This window comes from Chiloscyllium plagiosum, chromosome 6, assembly GCF_004010195.1.
Source record: "Chiloscyllium plagiosum isolate BGI_BamShark_2017 chromosome 6, ASM401019v2, whole genome shotgun sequence".
NCBI classification, from domain to species: domain Eukaryota; kingdom Metazoa; phylum Chordata; class Chondrichthyes; order Orectolobiformes; family Hemiscylliidae; genus Chiloscyllium; species Chiloscyllium plagiosum.
The window spans coordinates 81852267-81868008 of NC_057715.1; the positions used below are offsets into that span (position 1 = coordinate 81852267).

Sequence of the window (15742 nt, forward strand, 5' to 3'; positions counted from 1 at the left end):
TAGTTTCACAACATCCTTTTCTACAGTAGGGTGACAAGTACTGCATGCTGTAGAATCATAGCAACGTACAGCATGGAAACACGCCAACCAGATATCCTAAATTAATCTGGACGCATTTGCCTTTAGCATTTGGCGTATATCCCTCTGAACCTTCTTATTCATACACCCATCCAGATGCCTTTCAAATGTTGTAATTGCACCAGCCTCCACCACTTCTTCTGGCAGCTAATTTCATACACGCTCCATCCTCTGTGTGAAAAAGTTGCACCTTTTAAATCTTTGCCCTCTCATCTTTAACCACTTCCCTCTAGCTTTGGGCTTCCCTACACCAGGGAAAAGACCTTATCTATTCACTCTATCCACGCCTCTCGAGATTTTCTAAACTTCTGTAAGGTCACCCCTCAGCCTCCGACACTGCAGGGAAAATAGTCCCAGCCTATTCAGCCTCTCCCTACAGCTCAAACTCTCCAACCCTGGTAAAATCCTTGTCAATCTTTTTTGCACCCTTTCAAGTTCACAATATCTTTCACATAGCAGAGAGACCAGAATTGAATGCAGTATTCCAAACATGCCCTCACCAATGTCCTGTACATCCACTACATAAATTCCCAACACCTTTACTCAATGAACAATAAACACAAGATTACCAAACAAATTCTTCACTACCCTGTCGACCTGTGACTCCACTTTCAAAGAACGATGAACCTGCACTCTAAAGGTCTCTTTGTTCAGCAACACTCCCCTGGACCTTACCGTTAAGTGTATAAGTCCCACCCTGATTTGTCCATCCAAAATGCAACACCTCACCTCACATTTATCTAAATTAAACTCCATCTTCCACTCCTCGGCCCATCTAATCAAAGGTCCTCAAACATGGCCTCATCAACATCTTTTGTACAGCTGCAACAAGACATCCCAACTCGTATACTCAATGCTCTGACCACTGAAAGCAAGCATGCCATAAGCCTTCTTCACTTATGGCCAGTTCTGAATTAGAAACCTTGTACTTGTCAATTTTCCCCCCCCACCCATTATAAATTCTTAATCCCATATTCATGATGTCAAGCATAAATTTGCCATGCCATAATTACACTTGTCCCTGATCAACAAAAGCAGGACTATGCACTACCACTGGTTGGAAGACTTGAATCACGGTGTACAATTACATCAGCAGTTTTCATGTGGAAAATAATTTAGGACCTTTATTATGGATTTTTTTTTTAAAAGGCAGAATATCTTTAAAAATTGTAATTTTGAGAGCTTTCCTTGGTCTGATTATCATCCAGCCTCTAATCCCACAATCTGAAGACTATATTTATTTTCACCTACTATGCTGCACTCCACAGGTGTTGGCAGAACATCTTAAACATTGACAGCAGGTATAGCCTTTTCCTTTTGTTCCACATATCAATCATTATTCCAATAATCTTGTGATGTTTTCATTTTTCTTTTATTTATTCATTTGTGGGATGTCAGCATCACTGGCTGGTGTAGATTAGGATTTACATTTTTCAACAGTTACTCTTTAATGTAGAATGTGCTGCCATGAAACTGTACAAGTCGTCAGCATCACCCTGTTGTTAACCCTTTTATGCTGCATCTAAAACACATTAAACACATGACAGATTAACGTATTGTTTAATGGATGTTGAGACTCAATTATGCTTTTATAAAATGTGACACTATTCAAGTGACAACAATTGTTAAAAACAGATGTAAAAAAATCCTAGTACTGATGTGAAACTTTAACACGTATTATAAAGAAACTTAGATTGATTACAAGTGGCTAGGCCATGGTTCACAAGTATTGACGCATCAGCCTGATCACACAATAGCAGTGGATATCAGGATTTAGAGCAGCAAAGGCAAATGGCAGCACAATTCAGGATACAAATGACTTCTGCAATTTTAAAGTAACTTGAAAATGTAAACATCTTAATCTAAAAGACGTCATTATAGTATTGAGGAGGATAACATACATTTCAGAATGGTACCCAGAGCAATCCTTTGCGATGAACAGTCAAGCCTGTTAATAAAGTCAACCAAAGCTTTGCATCCAACAAAATGGCTACTGGATCACCATCACAATATGCATTTAATGCTTTGATAAAATGGCACTTGAAACCAAGAAAGAATTTACTTTTTAATGGCACCTGGTCTCCAATTTACATTAAGTTCAATTCCTAATCCTTGAAATTTTAAAGCAAATTGTATTGCATCATACACACTGATGCAATTAATAAAAGCAAACAAAATGAGTAACAAAAATACTAAGGAAATACTGTACAACAGCTGAGAGGATTGGTCATTATCAAAACATGACAAGGAAACTGGAATGGTTTATAACAGGTATGTCAACCTAAAATTATAATCAGAGCCTCTAAATACTACATTACACGTATAACATGTACATTGTATATACCTAGCTACTTAACTCTTGATTTTAATGGATTTTTCTGAACCTTGTTTACGTAAAAATGCCACAACATTGCAAGACAAAACCTACGTGGAAAAAAAACTATATGGCATATTTTAGATTGTTCTAGGTTACTCTGTAGCAGGATGATTATCATGAACGTGCGTAGACGAGATATCCACACGAGCACAGGGAACGCGAGGTGACTAATAATTGAACAGACAATTTTAGATTTTTCACTATTAATAAACGTTTTAAAAGGCATAATTGATGTTTGTAGATCTCATTCCGTCACTAGGACAGAAACAAATCTTAATCCAACGAGTAATTAAGAGTATCAAATAGGATAAAATTAAAACAAGATCCAGAACAAGAAATATTAAAAATGAAGATATCCTTTAATACCCAGGTTTAGGCCTCAGCACTACAAATCAAAATGCAACCTAACATGATAGCAAGCGACAAGGTAACGATTGACATCCACACTGACCATACGGAACTCGAACCATTTCTGATGCCATTTTCTGCGACACAACTGAACCAGTCAACATAAAAAGGAGGCGGGACGACTCCATCACGTTAGATTGATCCGCAACGGATTTCCCCAAAAAACAAGCCATTTAATGGGACTGCAAAAAACGTGTAGAAAAATCGAACTCGCCGATGGAACCCAACTTTCAGATTAACAGAACCGCATGGGGTCGCACAGCACCGAATTAGTGAGAGAAAAGCGATACCTCACAGTCGACGGTTTTTCGCCACTGGCACAGACCAGGCTCCTCAGCTGCTGCTCCAGCCGTAAAGTGGAGAGCGAATGAGCGCGTGCTACTTCCCGCACTGACAACCGCGCACCAGCACCACGTGACACTGCCTCGGGAACGAGCCCAACGGGATCGTGCCAGGTCTGCCACGCCTCTTCGGTGCACGCCAGCATTCGGACGAGGTGGTTCCGAGACGTTGTTCCCATGTTGTGCGAAAGAAGAACCACGCCCGTCACTTCCCCAAAGCTGGAGAGGATGGGTGTGTGTGTGTGCAATATTTGCTTCTCTACCACCAGGTTTCTGAAAACAAACTAACTATCAAGGGAGTCATGATGTGGAGATGCCGGTGTTGAACTAGGTTGGACAAAGTCAGAAATCACACGGCAGCAGGTGCTCGTCTAACAAGTTTATTTGATTTCAAATAAACCTGTTAGACTATAATCTGGTGTCGTGCGATTTCTGACTTAACTGCACATCTTTTGGAATGTGGGAGAAAAATCATGCAGACACAGGGAGAATGTACAAACTCCACAGTCAGCCAAGGCAGGAATCGAACCCAGGTCCTTGGCGCTGTGGCATTTATAGAGTCATTGAGATGTACAGCATGGAAACAACCTTTCAGCCAACCTGTCCATGCCGACCAGATATCGCAACCCAGTCTAGTCCCACCTGCCAGCACCTGGCCCATATCCCTCCAAACCCTTTCTATTCATATACCCATCCAAATGCCTCTTAAATGTTGCAATTGTACCAGCCTCCACCACATCCTCTGCCAACACATTCCATACACATACCAACCTCTGCGTGAAAAAGTTGCCCCTTAGGTCTCTTTTATATCTTTCCCCTCTCACCCTAAACCTTTGCCCTCTAAGTCAATGATTTGGATGTGAACATAGGAGGTATAGTTAGTAAGTTTGCAGATGATACCAAAATTGGAGATGTAGTGGACAACGAAGAAGGTTACCTCAGATTACGACGGGATCTTGATCAGATGAGCCAATGGGCTGAGGAATGGCAGATGGAGTTTAATTTAGGTAAATGCAAAGTGTTGTATTTTGGGAAAGCAAATCTTAGCAGGACTTATACACTTAATGATAAGGTCCTCGGGAGAGAAGAGAACTTGGAATGCAGATTCATCACTCCTTGAAAGTGGAGTCGCAGGTAGGTAGGATAGTGAAGAAGGTGTTTGGTATGCTTTCCTTTATTGGTCAGTGTATTGAATATAGGAAATGGGAGGTCATGTTGTGGCTGTACAGGACGTTGATTAGGCTACTTTTGGAAAATGGCATGCAATTCTAGTCTCCTTTCTATTGGAAGGATGTTGTGAAACTTGAAAGGGTTCAGAAAAGATTTACAAGGATGTTGCCAGAGTTGGATGATTTGAGCTATAGGGACAGTTTGAATAGGCTGGAGCTGTTTTCCCTGGAGGCTGAGGGGTGACCTTATAGAGATTTATAAAGTCATGAAGGGCATGGATAGGATAAATAGGCAAAGTATTTTCCTTAGGGTGAGTGAGTCCAGACTAGAGGGCAAAGGTTTATGGTGAGACGGCAAAGATATAAAGGAGACCTAAGGGGCAACTTTTTTACGCAGAGGGTGTTGCATGTATAGATTGAGCTGCCAGAGGAAGTGGTAGAGGCTAGTACAATTGCAGCACTTAACAGGCATCTGGATGGGTATATGAATAGAAAGGTTTGGAAAGATATGGGCCAGGTGCTGGCAAGTGGGACTAGATTGGGTTGGGATATATGGATGGACGAGTTGGACCAAAGGGTCTGTTTCCATGCTGTACATCTCTATGACTCTAAATGAAATATCCCAAGGCATTTAACTATTCAAAAGCACAATTACTTAAATGTGGTTCAGAGTGCATTGGGATGGGCGAGTCAAGGACCGCAAGTAAGTAAAAAGTTTATTGAGCTATAGTTGGTGTTGCGATGGCCCTTATTCTGGTAAGCATTAATGCTGCGCATGCATGAAGGGTGTTGGAGCACAGTGTGTCCTTATCTCTAGGCATGAAGATCCAGGTTCAATCCCAGCTATCTTGTAAGGCTATCAAAACACCCAGTTGGCATTAACTTTAGAGACAAAGAAATGATGCTGCACACATTGCTGGTGTCCACACCTTTCTGCAAATTCAAGACCTGACTATAATTTGATGGTTCAGCACATATTTTCATGGAAGAGCTCAAGCTGAGAAGGTGGGCAAAAAGAGGTTATGCATTTTTATAATCTGCTGTATTCTAAACAGCCTTTGAAAGCAAGTGCATTGTTAGGTTTGTGACTGGGGAACGTGTCAAGTTGGGTTGGGGGGTAACACTGTGCTGAAGATCAAGTTGGGTCAGTGGAGTGGTAAACTCAGGTGGACGGGTTGTGGTGGTGAGTTAATGAGTCATTGGTGGTACTCTCCAATGACATTGTTTGAACACTCAGTTAACACCGATCAATATCTGCTTAATATCTGGTCTAAGTATCAGGTATGTGCTCAAAATCTGTGATGCTAACCTCAGTGTCAGAGACTTTTGGACAAGGTCCAGGAAATCAATCAGAATTTAAACTGAAATAAAAATGCAACTCTGTACCTGCTGAAGATCTGAAATAAAAACAAAGTGCTGTAGAAACTCAGGACGTCTGGCAGTATCTGGAGAGAAAAACATAGTTAACATCTTAAGTCTGATGACTCTTCAAATTTACACTTCACCAGGGCAATTTCAGAGCATGCATGTCAGTCCTCCTTTATGTGGGTTCCTGCCACTGACATTCCTAAATTAAGTTCCCATTTTAATATAGTTGGCATCCGATACAACTATCAGAAGATTTTGATCAAGTGGCATTTAAATAACCTGAATCAATGAAGAAGATGAAATTTGGGAATGTAACCATCCTCATAACAAGGTACTCATGAAAGGAAGGAAGAAAGGAAAAATGGAAGAATTGGTAGTTGTGCTCAAAGAAACCATTAGCTCTGAAAAGCAGTAATGTTATTGAGGGGGTCAAAAACAGAATATATTTGCATTGAATTCAGGAGTGATGGAGCTTTTATACTGTTGTGCATTATACCCAACAAAATAATGGAAAGGAACTAGAGAAGCAAATTTGTGGTTAAAATAAAGATGATGCAACAACAAACTAATAATAATGGAGGACCTTAATTACATTAATATAGATTGATACAGAGAACTTTTGACTACTGTTTCCAGCCAAATGAGGAAGGAAGCAGCACTGGATCTAGTTCTGACAAATTAAATAAGGCAAACAGAACATGTTTCAGTGCAGAGGTATTTGAAGAATAATGATCATAAAATCACATTTAGAACAGTTATAGGAAATTATGAGTAACAATCAAAGTTAAAATACTTAACTGGCAAAGATTAATTTCATTAGGTTGAAAAGATATCTGACTCAGGTGAATTAGTGTCAAAAATTGGCAGATAGTAATTCAAGTATGGTGACATTGGTTACAAAAAAACACCTGGAAAGTTTGGTGATGCTGAAAACAGAAAAGCCACCTAGTCCCGATGAATTACATCTAAGGTTGTTGAGGGAAGTAAAGGTTTAAATTGTTTGGGTTGTGGCTACTACAATCTTCCAATCCTCCAAAGGTAATGGGGAGGTGCCACTGAACTGGAGTTTGCAAATGTTACATCCTATACAATAAAGGAGAAAGAAACCTAAATGTTATCAGCTGTACAGTCTAACATGAAATGTGGGGAAATTTGGAGATATTAACCTACAACAAAATTAATTGGCACTTTTGTAAAATGTAGACTTTGAAAGTCAGCACAGATTTGTGAAAAGAAAATGGTGCTTGACTAATTTGATATATTTCTTTGAAATAGAAGACAGATTGATAAGGGTAACTCAAGTGATATGAATGGACTTTCAAAGGCCACATGGTAAGTCACAATATATTAGCAAAATTAAAGCCTACAAAACAATAGCAACAGTAGTAGCATGCATACAAAATTAAGAAAGGGTCAGGAAGTTCTATTTATAGACTGGGAAATATGTAGTTATGTCAACATCTGTGAAGAGAAATCAAAATTAGCATTTTGGGTCCGGTGACCCTTCCTCAGAATTGAGTTCAGTTCTGAGGAAGGGTCACCGGACTTGAAATGTTAAAATTGATTGCGCTTCGCAGATGCTGCCACACCTGCTGATATTTTCCTGCAACTTAGGTTTTGTTTTTGATTCACAGCATCCACAGTTCTTTCAGTTTTTAAATACATAGTTATGTTCCTCTCTTTTACAAACTTGTCCTTATCTTGAGTTGGTCTTACAGCTCTTAATAAAATCTCACGGTATTACTTGCCAGAATGAGCAGTTTGCTGACAGTGATTTTTTCAGTCAAGAATTCTGAGTCTGGTCTGTCCCAAATGAATCAATTGGAGGAAACCAGGGAGAAATCCACTCAGTGCAGGAATAGTATTGTCGACCAAGATATGCCTCTTTTTCACAATACTTTAGACTGTATTTCAGGAGTTAAAGGTCCCAAACACACTTTGGCAACAACTGAGGAAAGGTAAGTATGTTTGTGTGCCAAGTGGGTAGGTAAGTAAGTTGGATGCCAAGTGGATAAAAGTGGAGGGTGACAAATATTTGCTTGGTTTAGTGTGGGAAATGAGAAATCAGATATTTCTGATGCTGGTGATGTGAGGGGAGAGCTACATATCAGTTCCAGCATGTCTGGGCCGGGGAGCAGTGGCCGGGTCAGGTATTCAGTGATGTTGGGTTAGTCGGGTATTTAATTTAATAGAGTTGGAGCAGGTTTTTAGTCCTTTGCCTTTTCCTGGATAACTATTAACTATGAGTTGGAATTCTCCAAATTTTCTGACTTGAATGAACTCTTTTGGAGAGTTCCTGGCACAGGAACTTTGCCCATTGGAAAATTCAATTGCCCTGTCAGTTCCAATGGCGTCAGCTGCATGGGATTCCACATGGTTCATGGTGCTTTCCGGTCACTCAAATATCAGTGCCATGACTGTGACAGAGATGCGCCTCCATGCACTCATATTCTTTGAGAAAATCACACTGTCCTTGCAGGTAGCATCCAGTGAGACAACCTGCACTGGAAATACCAAGGCCTTTGTACACTATATATATATTAATTGACCCACTTGGGAAAAAAAATCCATTTGTAAAGATTTATGTCAATTCCCAGAGGGAGGATCATGCCGACAATCACTATCTGCACGATCAACATCAGTTCATTTTTTTTGGCTTTTGGTTTCCTCATTGGCTTCATTGTTGCTTCCATGTGGAATTGGGATAACTTACAGAAACAGCTCCAATGCAAACAAAATTCTCCCATCTTAGGCAGTTTATGTGAATTAGCAATGCAAAATTGCCCATATTGTACAGAAATGTTTAGGTTAGATGGATTAGCCATCGGAAATGCAGGGTTGTGATGATATGGTAAGGGAATGGGTCTGGGTAGGATACTCTTCAAAGGGTTAATGCAGACTTGATGGACCTAATGGCCTGTTTCAGCACTGTAGGCATTCTATGACTCCATGATCTGTGGCTGGGATTTCTTCTGTACCAGCAGATGGCAATAGATGAGCAGTAAACATGAAACAAAGTTAAAATGTTAAGAAATGCAGTCAAATCTAAAATGGAAAAAAATATTAATATTGAAAATCTGAAAGTGAAACAGATTATTCTGGAAATACACAGCAGTCTTCCAGGACTTAATTTTTGGTATGCAAACTAGAAGCAGGTACTTGAGTCTGCATTGCCTTTCAACAAGGTAGGGACTGATCTGACTCGCCTGTTAACCTTTTACCTCTTTTGTAAGAATCTCTCCATCTCTTTCAAGCCCTCTTGTGGTGCAGTGGTTGTGTCCCTACCTCTGGACTGGGAGGCCTGGGCTCAAGCCATACCTGCTCCAGAGTTGTGTAATAACATCTCTGAACAGGTTGCTTTGATAAATAAGTTAAACAAAACAAAATTAAAATTTTCTGCATTTTGAGTACTCTTGAGGAAGAGTGTTCCAAAGACTCACTGCCCATTTATGAGAAAAAAAGTCACCATATTTGTTTTTAAATGGGTGACCCCTGATTTTTAAAGTGATCCCTAGTTCTATACTGCCCCACATGAGGAAACATATTTTTCTTCATCCACCAAGTTATGACCTCTTTAGATCTCACATTTCAGTTAAATTACCTTTATAAAACTAAGAGACTAAAAGGCTTCTGAACTGTAGCCCAACCTGTCCAACCTTTCCTCATCAGACAATTCACCCATTCCAGGTATTAATCTTAGCTGAATTGCTTCCAATGCTTATACATCCGTTCTTAAACAAGGAGACCAATATTAACCACATTCAGATGAAGTCTCACCAATCCTCTCCAGAACCAACGTTTATGAAGGTGTAAGGGGTACTGTACCTTCAAGAGAATTGCAAGCTAGCAGGGACTTAGAGAGGCACAGAGAGTTCGGAGCAAGGTAACAATGTTATGCTTGGTCAGAACAACTAGCATTGGCTGGGTTGCTATGAGACAAAATCAAATTCGGCCAATCAGTTTAAGTTATGGCCCAAGATACCAAATTTGGTATTTGAATTTGGTATTTTGACAATATTAAAACCAATGAAATGACCCGATATTTTGGGGATATAAATGCAAAAAAAAAATGAACAGTTGGGGGAGAACTGCCAAAAGAACAACAGATGTAGGCTGCTGGTAAGAACTCTCTGAGAGATACCTATCTGGAAAAGGAGGAAAAGGAAAAAGCATCAACACCGACCTGGAGAGCAAATCAACAGAGGAAGATACAAAGAGAAGATTCGACAGCTGGCTGGTTTTGAAATTTGAATTTTTCTGTAAATCTTAATCGGGAGTTTTATCGGACCAATATTGTAGAGGGGAAGGTAAAATATAAGTTTAGATAAATGAGTTATAAGTAGTTGTTAGTTAATTATTCTCTGTTAGACTTTAAAAAAAAGTTGTTAATTTTACTTTAAGTAGTGACTTTTGGGACAGTTCTTTGCCTCTTGAATTTTCACAGATTACAGCACAGGGTGAATCTTTTCTGTGTGTTGGGTTTAAACTAGCAGAAGGGTTTACCCGTGTTGTAACAGAAGCATAATCTCCCTACTTTCCCTGCAATAAATGAAAACATTCTATTCATAAACTTTCATGATTCATACATTAGGGGACCAGGATTTTTCTGCATTTCAGGGTTCTGCAGTCTCCGAGGATATGCAGGTCATTGGACTCATCCACCGCCAAACCACAACAACCCGACGGTCGGAGGAGGAGCGTCTTATCTTCCGACTGGGAACCCTCCAACCGCAGGGGATGAACTTGGACTTCACCAGTTTCTTCATCCCCCCTCCCCCCACCTTGTCTCAGCCGGATCCCTCCAGCCCGGCACCGCCTTCCTGACCTGCAGTCTTCTTCTTGACCTCTCCGCCTCCATCCTACTCCGACCTATCACCCTCACCTTGACCTCTTTCCACCTATCACATTTCCAACTCCCCTCCTCCAAGTCCCTCCTCCCTACCTTTTATCTTCTCCTGCTGAACACTCTCTGCTCATTCCTGAAGAAGGGCCTGTGCCCGAAACGTCGAATCTCCTGTTCCCTGGATGCTGCCTGACCTGCTGTGCTGTTCCAGCAATAAAGTTTCAACCTCAATTCTGCAGTCTCTCACAATTTAAATAATATGCTTTATTATTCTTCCTACCAAAATGGACAAATTCACATTTTTCACCATTGTACTCTCATTGTTGGATCGGTTCAAGACAGACTGTTTTCTTATTGACTCATGGGGTATGAACATCACTGGCTGCGCCAGTATTTATTGTCCATCCTTCGTTGCTCTTGAGAAGATGGTAGCGAGCTGTCTTTTTTTGAGCCACTGTAGTCAATGTACCTACAATGTGTTAGGGAGGGAATTCCAAGATTTAGCCCAATTTGAAGAAATGGAGCTATATTAGAAGTCAGGATGGTGAGTGGCATGGCAGTGAACTTGCATGTAATGATGTATCTGCTGCCCTTGTCCTTATAGATGGCTGTGGTTGTGGGTTTGAAAGGTGCTGTCTAAGGATCTATAGTGAATTTTGCAGTGCATCTTGTAGATGGTACACACTTCTGCTACTGAGCGTCATGGTGGAAGGAATGGATATTTTGGATGTGGTGCCAATCAAGCAAACTACTTTTACCTTTAGTATTGTTGGAGCTGCACTCATCCAGGCAACTAGGGAGTATTCCAGCACACTCCTAAATTGTGCTTTGTAGAAGTAGACAGGTCGGGGAGTCCATCAATGAGTTATTCGCTGAAGGATTCCTAACCTCTGACTTGCCCTTGTTATGGACAAGGCCAGAACCCTCAAAACATTCAAGAAGGTAGCCCAGACCCTAACATTTCTAATTGTTTTAAGCAAACATAAGGTGGATATTCCAGGAGTGATGCAGCTGGTCGAACCACTCAATTTTAAACAAAATAGAATTTATTTACAGACTACCAAATGAAACACAAACAAAAGAAAACAGAATTGAGAATAGCAACTTTAAGAAAACCCGACTGACACGATATCCCCTGTAACTTCACAAAGAGCTGTTCCGATTTCCTACAACATCACATAAACACACCCTTGGCAAAAAGGTAAATTTAAGCACAGGTTTTTACAGGAGAAAGAGATTGCAGAGAGGATCAAACAGGGATCTTTGGCTCTTTGTTTCAGCAGCTTCTTGGGGTCCCTAACTAAGACTAAACCAAACTAGAAAAATCCCTGAATTAGGAGAACTGGTCATTCCCCTTTCATGGTACGTGTGTTTTTTTAAAAACCACTAAAAGCCTTTTCCCTGATGGTTATCTTAGGCAGTATCTGTTAGCCATAATCAAAATGGCCTAATCCCAGATGAACTGGAATCTCTGCCTTTTACAATCCCTTTTGAAAAAAAAGGACAACATAAGCTTATTAAAAGACCAGCATCATCAAACTCTTATAGCCATTGTATTTACATGGCTAGTCCAGTTCCTTTTCTGATCAATGGTAACCCCCAGGATGTTGATAGCAGGGGACTCATGCCCCATTTAGGAAGAGCACATGCAACTGGGTTGATGCTATAATTTTTTGAAAGAAATCTGCTTGTAAATGCTGTAATTTATAATGATGAATATCTTAAGTACAGTAAGCCCATAAATTCCTTTTTATCCATTGTAACTCACTTCATCAAAGGATCAAATCCCCATCACAAGAAAATGTTGATTTTGTCTGACTACCTTGAACTTATCCAAATCCCTATTATAGCTAATTTTATTCACAGCACTATTATCTTCACATAGCAAATATTAACTAGCCTATGGTTTCCTGCTCTTGTCGATCTGAAGCTTCAACATTTTACGGAGTACCACTTTCCTTCTGAATGTGATTTTCTTGCATTCCTCCCTCATTTCCATTTCTTGATTTATCACTGCTTCTGGGGTGTTACCTCTTATCCTATACAGTGAAGACTGGTGCAGAATTCATCCACCATTTCCTTTTTGCCAAAACTGCTTCTACATCTTCCTTTCCTGAAGTTAGGTCATCCCTCTCCATTGTGTTGATACAATCATTAATGATCAGAGCCACATCTCCAACTTTTCCTGACTTCCTAATAACTTTTCCTAATGACATGAGGTCCCTACCCTTGAGGTTCCAAACTATCCCACAACCATGTCTCTGTCATAGCTGTCGAATCATATTTATCTGTTTATAATTGCACTCGATTCATCAGTTTTGTTCAAATGCTATGTGCATTCAGATACAGAGCCTTTACTTTTGACCTTATCTAGTTTTTCTCACCTCTAGCCATATCTGTTGACTTATTCTTTGAGTTATTCTCCTTATCCCTTCCTGCCACAGTCTGTTTACTATTTCCCATGTTAAATACTTTCCTCCCTTATCTGATCTTCAGTCTTTGATTTACCACGTTTTCCCACAGTTGATCCTTTGTCCCCACTATTTAGTTCATAGTCCTCTCTACTGCGGTATTTAATACTAGAATACTCGCTCTCACTCTCTTTGGATGAATGCTATTCAATGGTATGAGTCCCATTTTCTCCAGTAAAAGCTGAATGCTGGAAATCTGAAACAAACATAGCATGCTGGAGGAATTCAGCAGGCTTCACAACATCAGTGGAGAAAGAAACAGAGTTAATTTGTCAAGCCCGGTGTAACTCTTCTTCAATTTTGAAGAATAACTTCTTGCTTTTGAAATAGTGTCTTTATCTTTGTTCTGCTTTCAAACTGATGTAGGATCATCTCCCAGGAAGGTGGTGGCTCCTTTCATTGGATCCTCTTGCTTGTACCCATCTCTTTTTACTTATCCCTGATGATATGCCTTACTTTGGGAGCTGGCCATCTATTTGCATCAATTGCTTGTCTGAAACTTCTTGGCCAATGGTCGTGAACAGTTACTCATTGTGCAGGATGACCACTGTCCCTTTGCCCACCTCCACTTGAAGATTGGTTTTCACTTCTTCTCAGAACAAATCCTTATTGCTGTCATAAACAGGGATAAATACCCATCTTGACTGGCAACTGATATTGCTCAGTGACCATGGGAGTGATGGGGAATGTGAATTAATCTCAGACTGTTGGCAGATAGCAGGGTGAAGTCTATAGTTAGGAACAGAGTTTAGTGTGAGGACTGAAAACAGTGACATCAGTTTTTCCAATATTTAATTGGTGGAAATTTCTACTCATCCAGAACTGAATGTTGAGGAAGAGCTAAGAGAGATGTAGTGATTTAGGCATGGGTGTCATCAGCATAAGTGTAAAAACTATTGTGCTTTCAGATAATGTTTCTAAGCTTAATAATATAAATTTTAAAAATGTAGGATGCCAATATTAGATTCTTAGAGTATTCCAAATATAATGGTGCAATAGCAGGAAGAGAAGCCAATAGCTAGTGATTCACTGGCTTGATAGAGAAGAACAAAACAAGTGAAAGCAGTCCCATCCAACTAGATGACAGTGGAAAGGTGTTGGAGCAGGGTGTGGTCAGTCATATAAAAGACTGCAAACAGATCAAGGAGGACATTTCCAAAGTACTTTGTTTGGCTATGAAACATTTCGGCACACCCAAAGACAATTTCCATACACATTTGTTATTTCTAAATGCAATTTTGTTTTGTTCTGTCACAGAAAAATGGATTTAGCAAGTTTAAACAAATGGCATTTTTTTACTTTGGAAGAGAGAATCAGTCATAACAATGTTTCATTTTCATCACAATGTCATACCTTGTTTCTTGCACGTAAATTTAATGGAGTACAATTTATATTTTTGGATTGTTTGTAAGCACACAAGCCAAAACAAAAGTGTTTTCTGAACTGCTTCTCATGATGATATTGTTCATTGAGGCAGTCCTATTGAAGCATGTTATCCAATTACTGTATTTGAAATTTAGATTCCATTAGAGGAAGGACTGAAATAAGTTTCTTAAAAGGTTACAATAATAGAAACAAATAGAAGTCAACCTCTCTGTTCCAGCTGTAAAATGTACGAATGAAAACTCATCAGTTTATTCCTCTCAGTTGTGGCATTTAACGTTTTTCTAATGCTTAACTAATATTTATTGTTGTTTAATACTTAACACACATTCCAAACTTCCTGCTGAGTGACTGTAAACAACTGTGCGATCATGTTTTCTGCTTGCCAGTTTACTTAATTATGCATTGAGTTCCAAATAAAAATTCTCCAAAGTGAAACACATCATATATGGTAACAGAGTAGGACACATTATGTTGAGAAACACCAGAGTGGCTCATTGGTAGCACCCCTGCTTGTAAATAAGAGGAGTGGGGATTTGACCTCCGAGCCATGCTTACAGCTCGACCTAGGCATCAACCCTAAAACAGTACTGAGGGGGTGCAGCAATGACACAGGTCCAACATTTGAACAAAACATACACTTAATGATTTTCTATATGTTAGAATACAACTAATTTGTCAGAAACTTGGTGATTTCCTGACTTCTGTTAATGAGTTCATTCACAGGGTGAGCATGCACAAACAGTATTGCGTATGCTGTTGTGCAATATCATTTTGTGGTTTTGTTTTGCATTTTAGCAGATCTTGTATTATATAACAAAGTTATGCAGAAGCAATGGTCTCATGGCATGTCACTCGGCTATTAACCCAGAGAGAAAGTAAGGACTGCAGATGCTGGAGGGTCAGAGTCAAAAAGTGTGGCGCTGGAAAAGAACAACAGTCAGGCAGCATCCGAGGAACAGGAGAGTCGTTGCTTCGGGCATAAGCCTGTCATCAGGAATTGGGGGTTGGGGGACGGAGTCTGAGAGATAAATAGGAGGGTAGGAGTGGAGCTAGGACTAGGGCTGGGGCTGGGACTTTCTAGTGCCATGCTTTTTGACTGTGACTCTCCAGCATTTGCAGTCCTCACTTTCTCTCAGTTGCTGTAACCTTGTATGGCCACCTGAAGAAGTTCTCCTCCTCCTCCTTCTACCACAAGGAACTCTGAGTCTGTCTCCCACTGCATCCCCCATATCGACCTATCGCCTTCCCAGCTACCTTCCTCCCAACCCCACACCCATCCTCCTATTTATCTCTCAGCCCCT

The 15742-nt window shown here is 40.1% G+C and overlaps 1 protein-coding gene across 4 annotated transcripts in view; it reads right to left on the reverse strand.

Moving 5' to 3' along the window:
• Positions 1–3337, reverse strand: part of rnf6 (ring finger protein (C3H2C3 type) 6) — a 52595-nt gene extending 49258 nt beyond the window's left edge. For 3 of the 4 annotated variants that reach the window (XM_043691983.1, XM_043691985.1, XM_043691986.1), the window contains exon 1: positions 3154–3337. The gene's annotated coding sequence lies outside the window, so the exon portion shown is untranslated. The remainder of the gene's footprint in view (positions 1–3153) is intronic. The other variant, XM_043691987.1, reaches the window with a different exon arrangement.
• Between the last annotated feature and the right edge of the window lie 12405 nt (positions 3338–15742).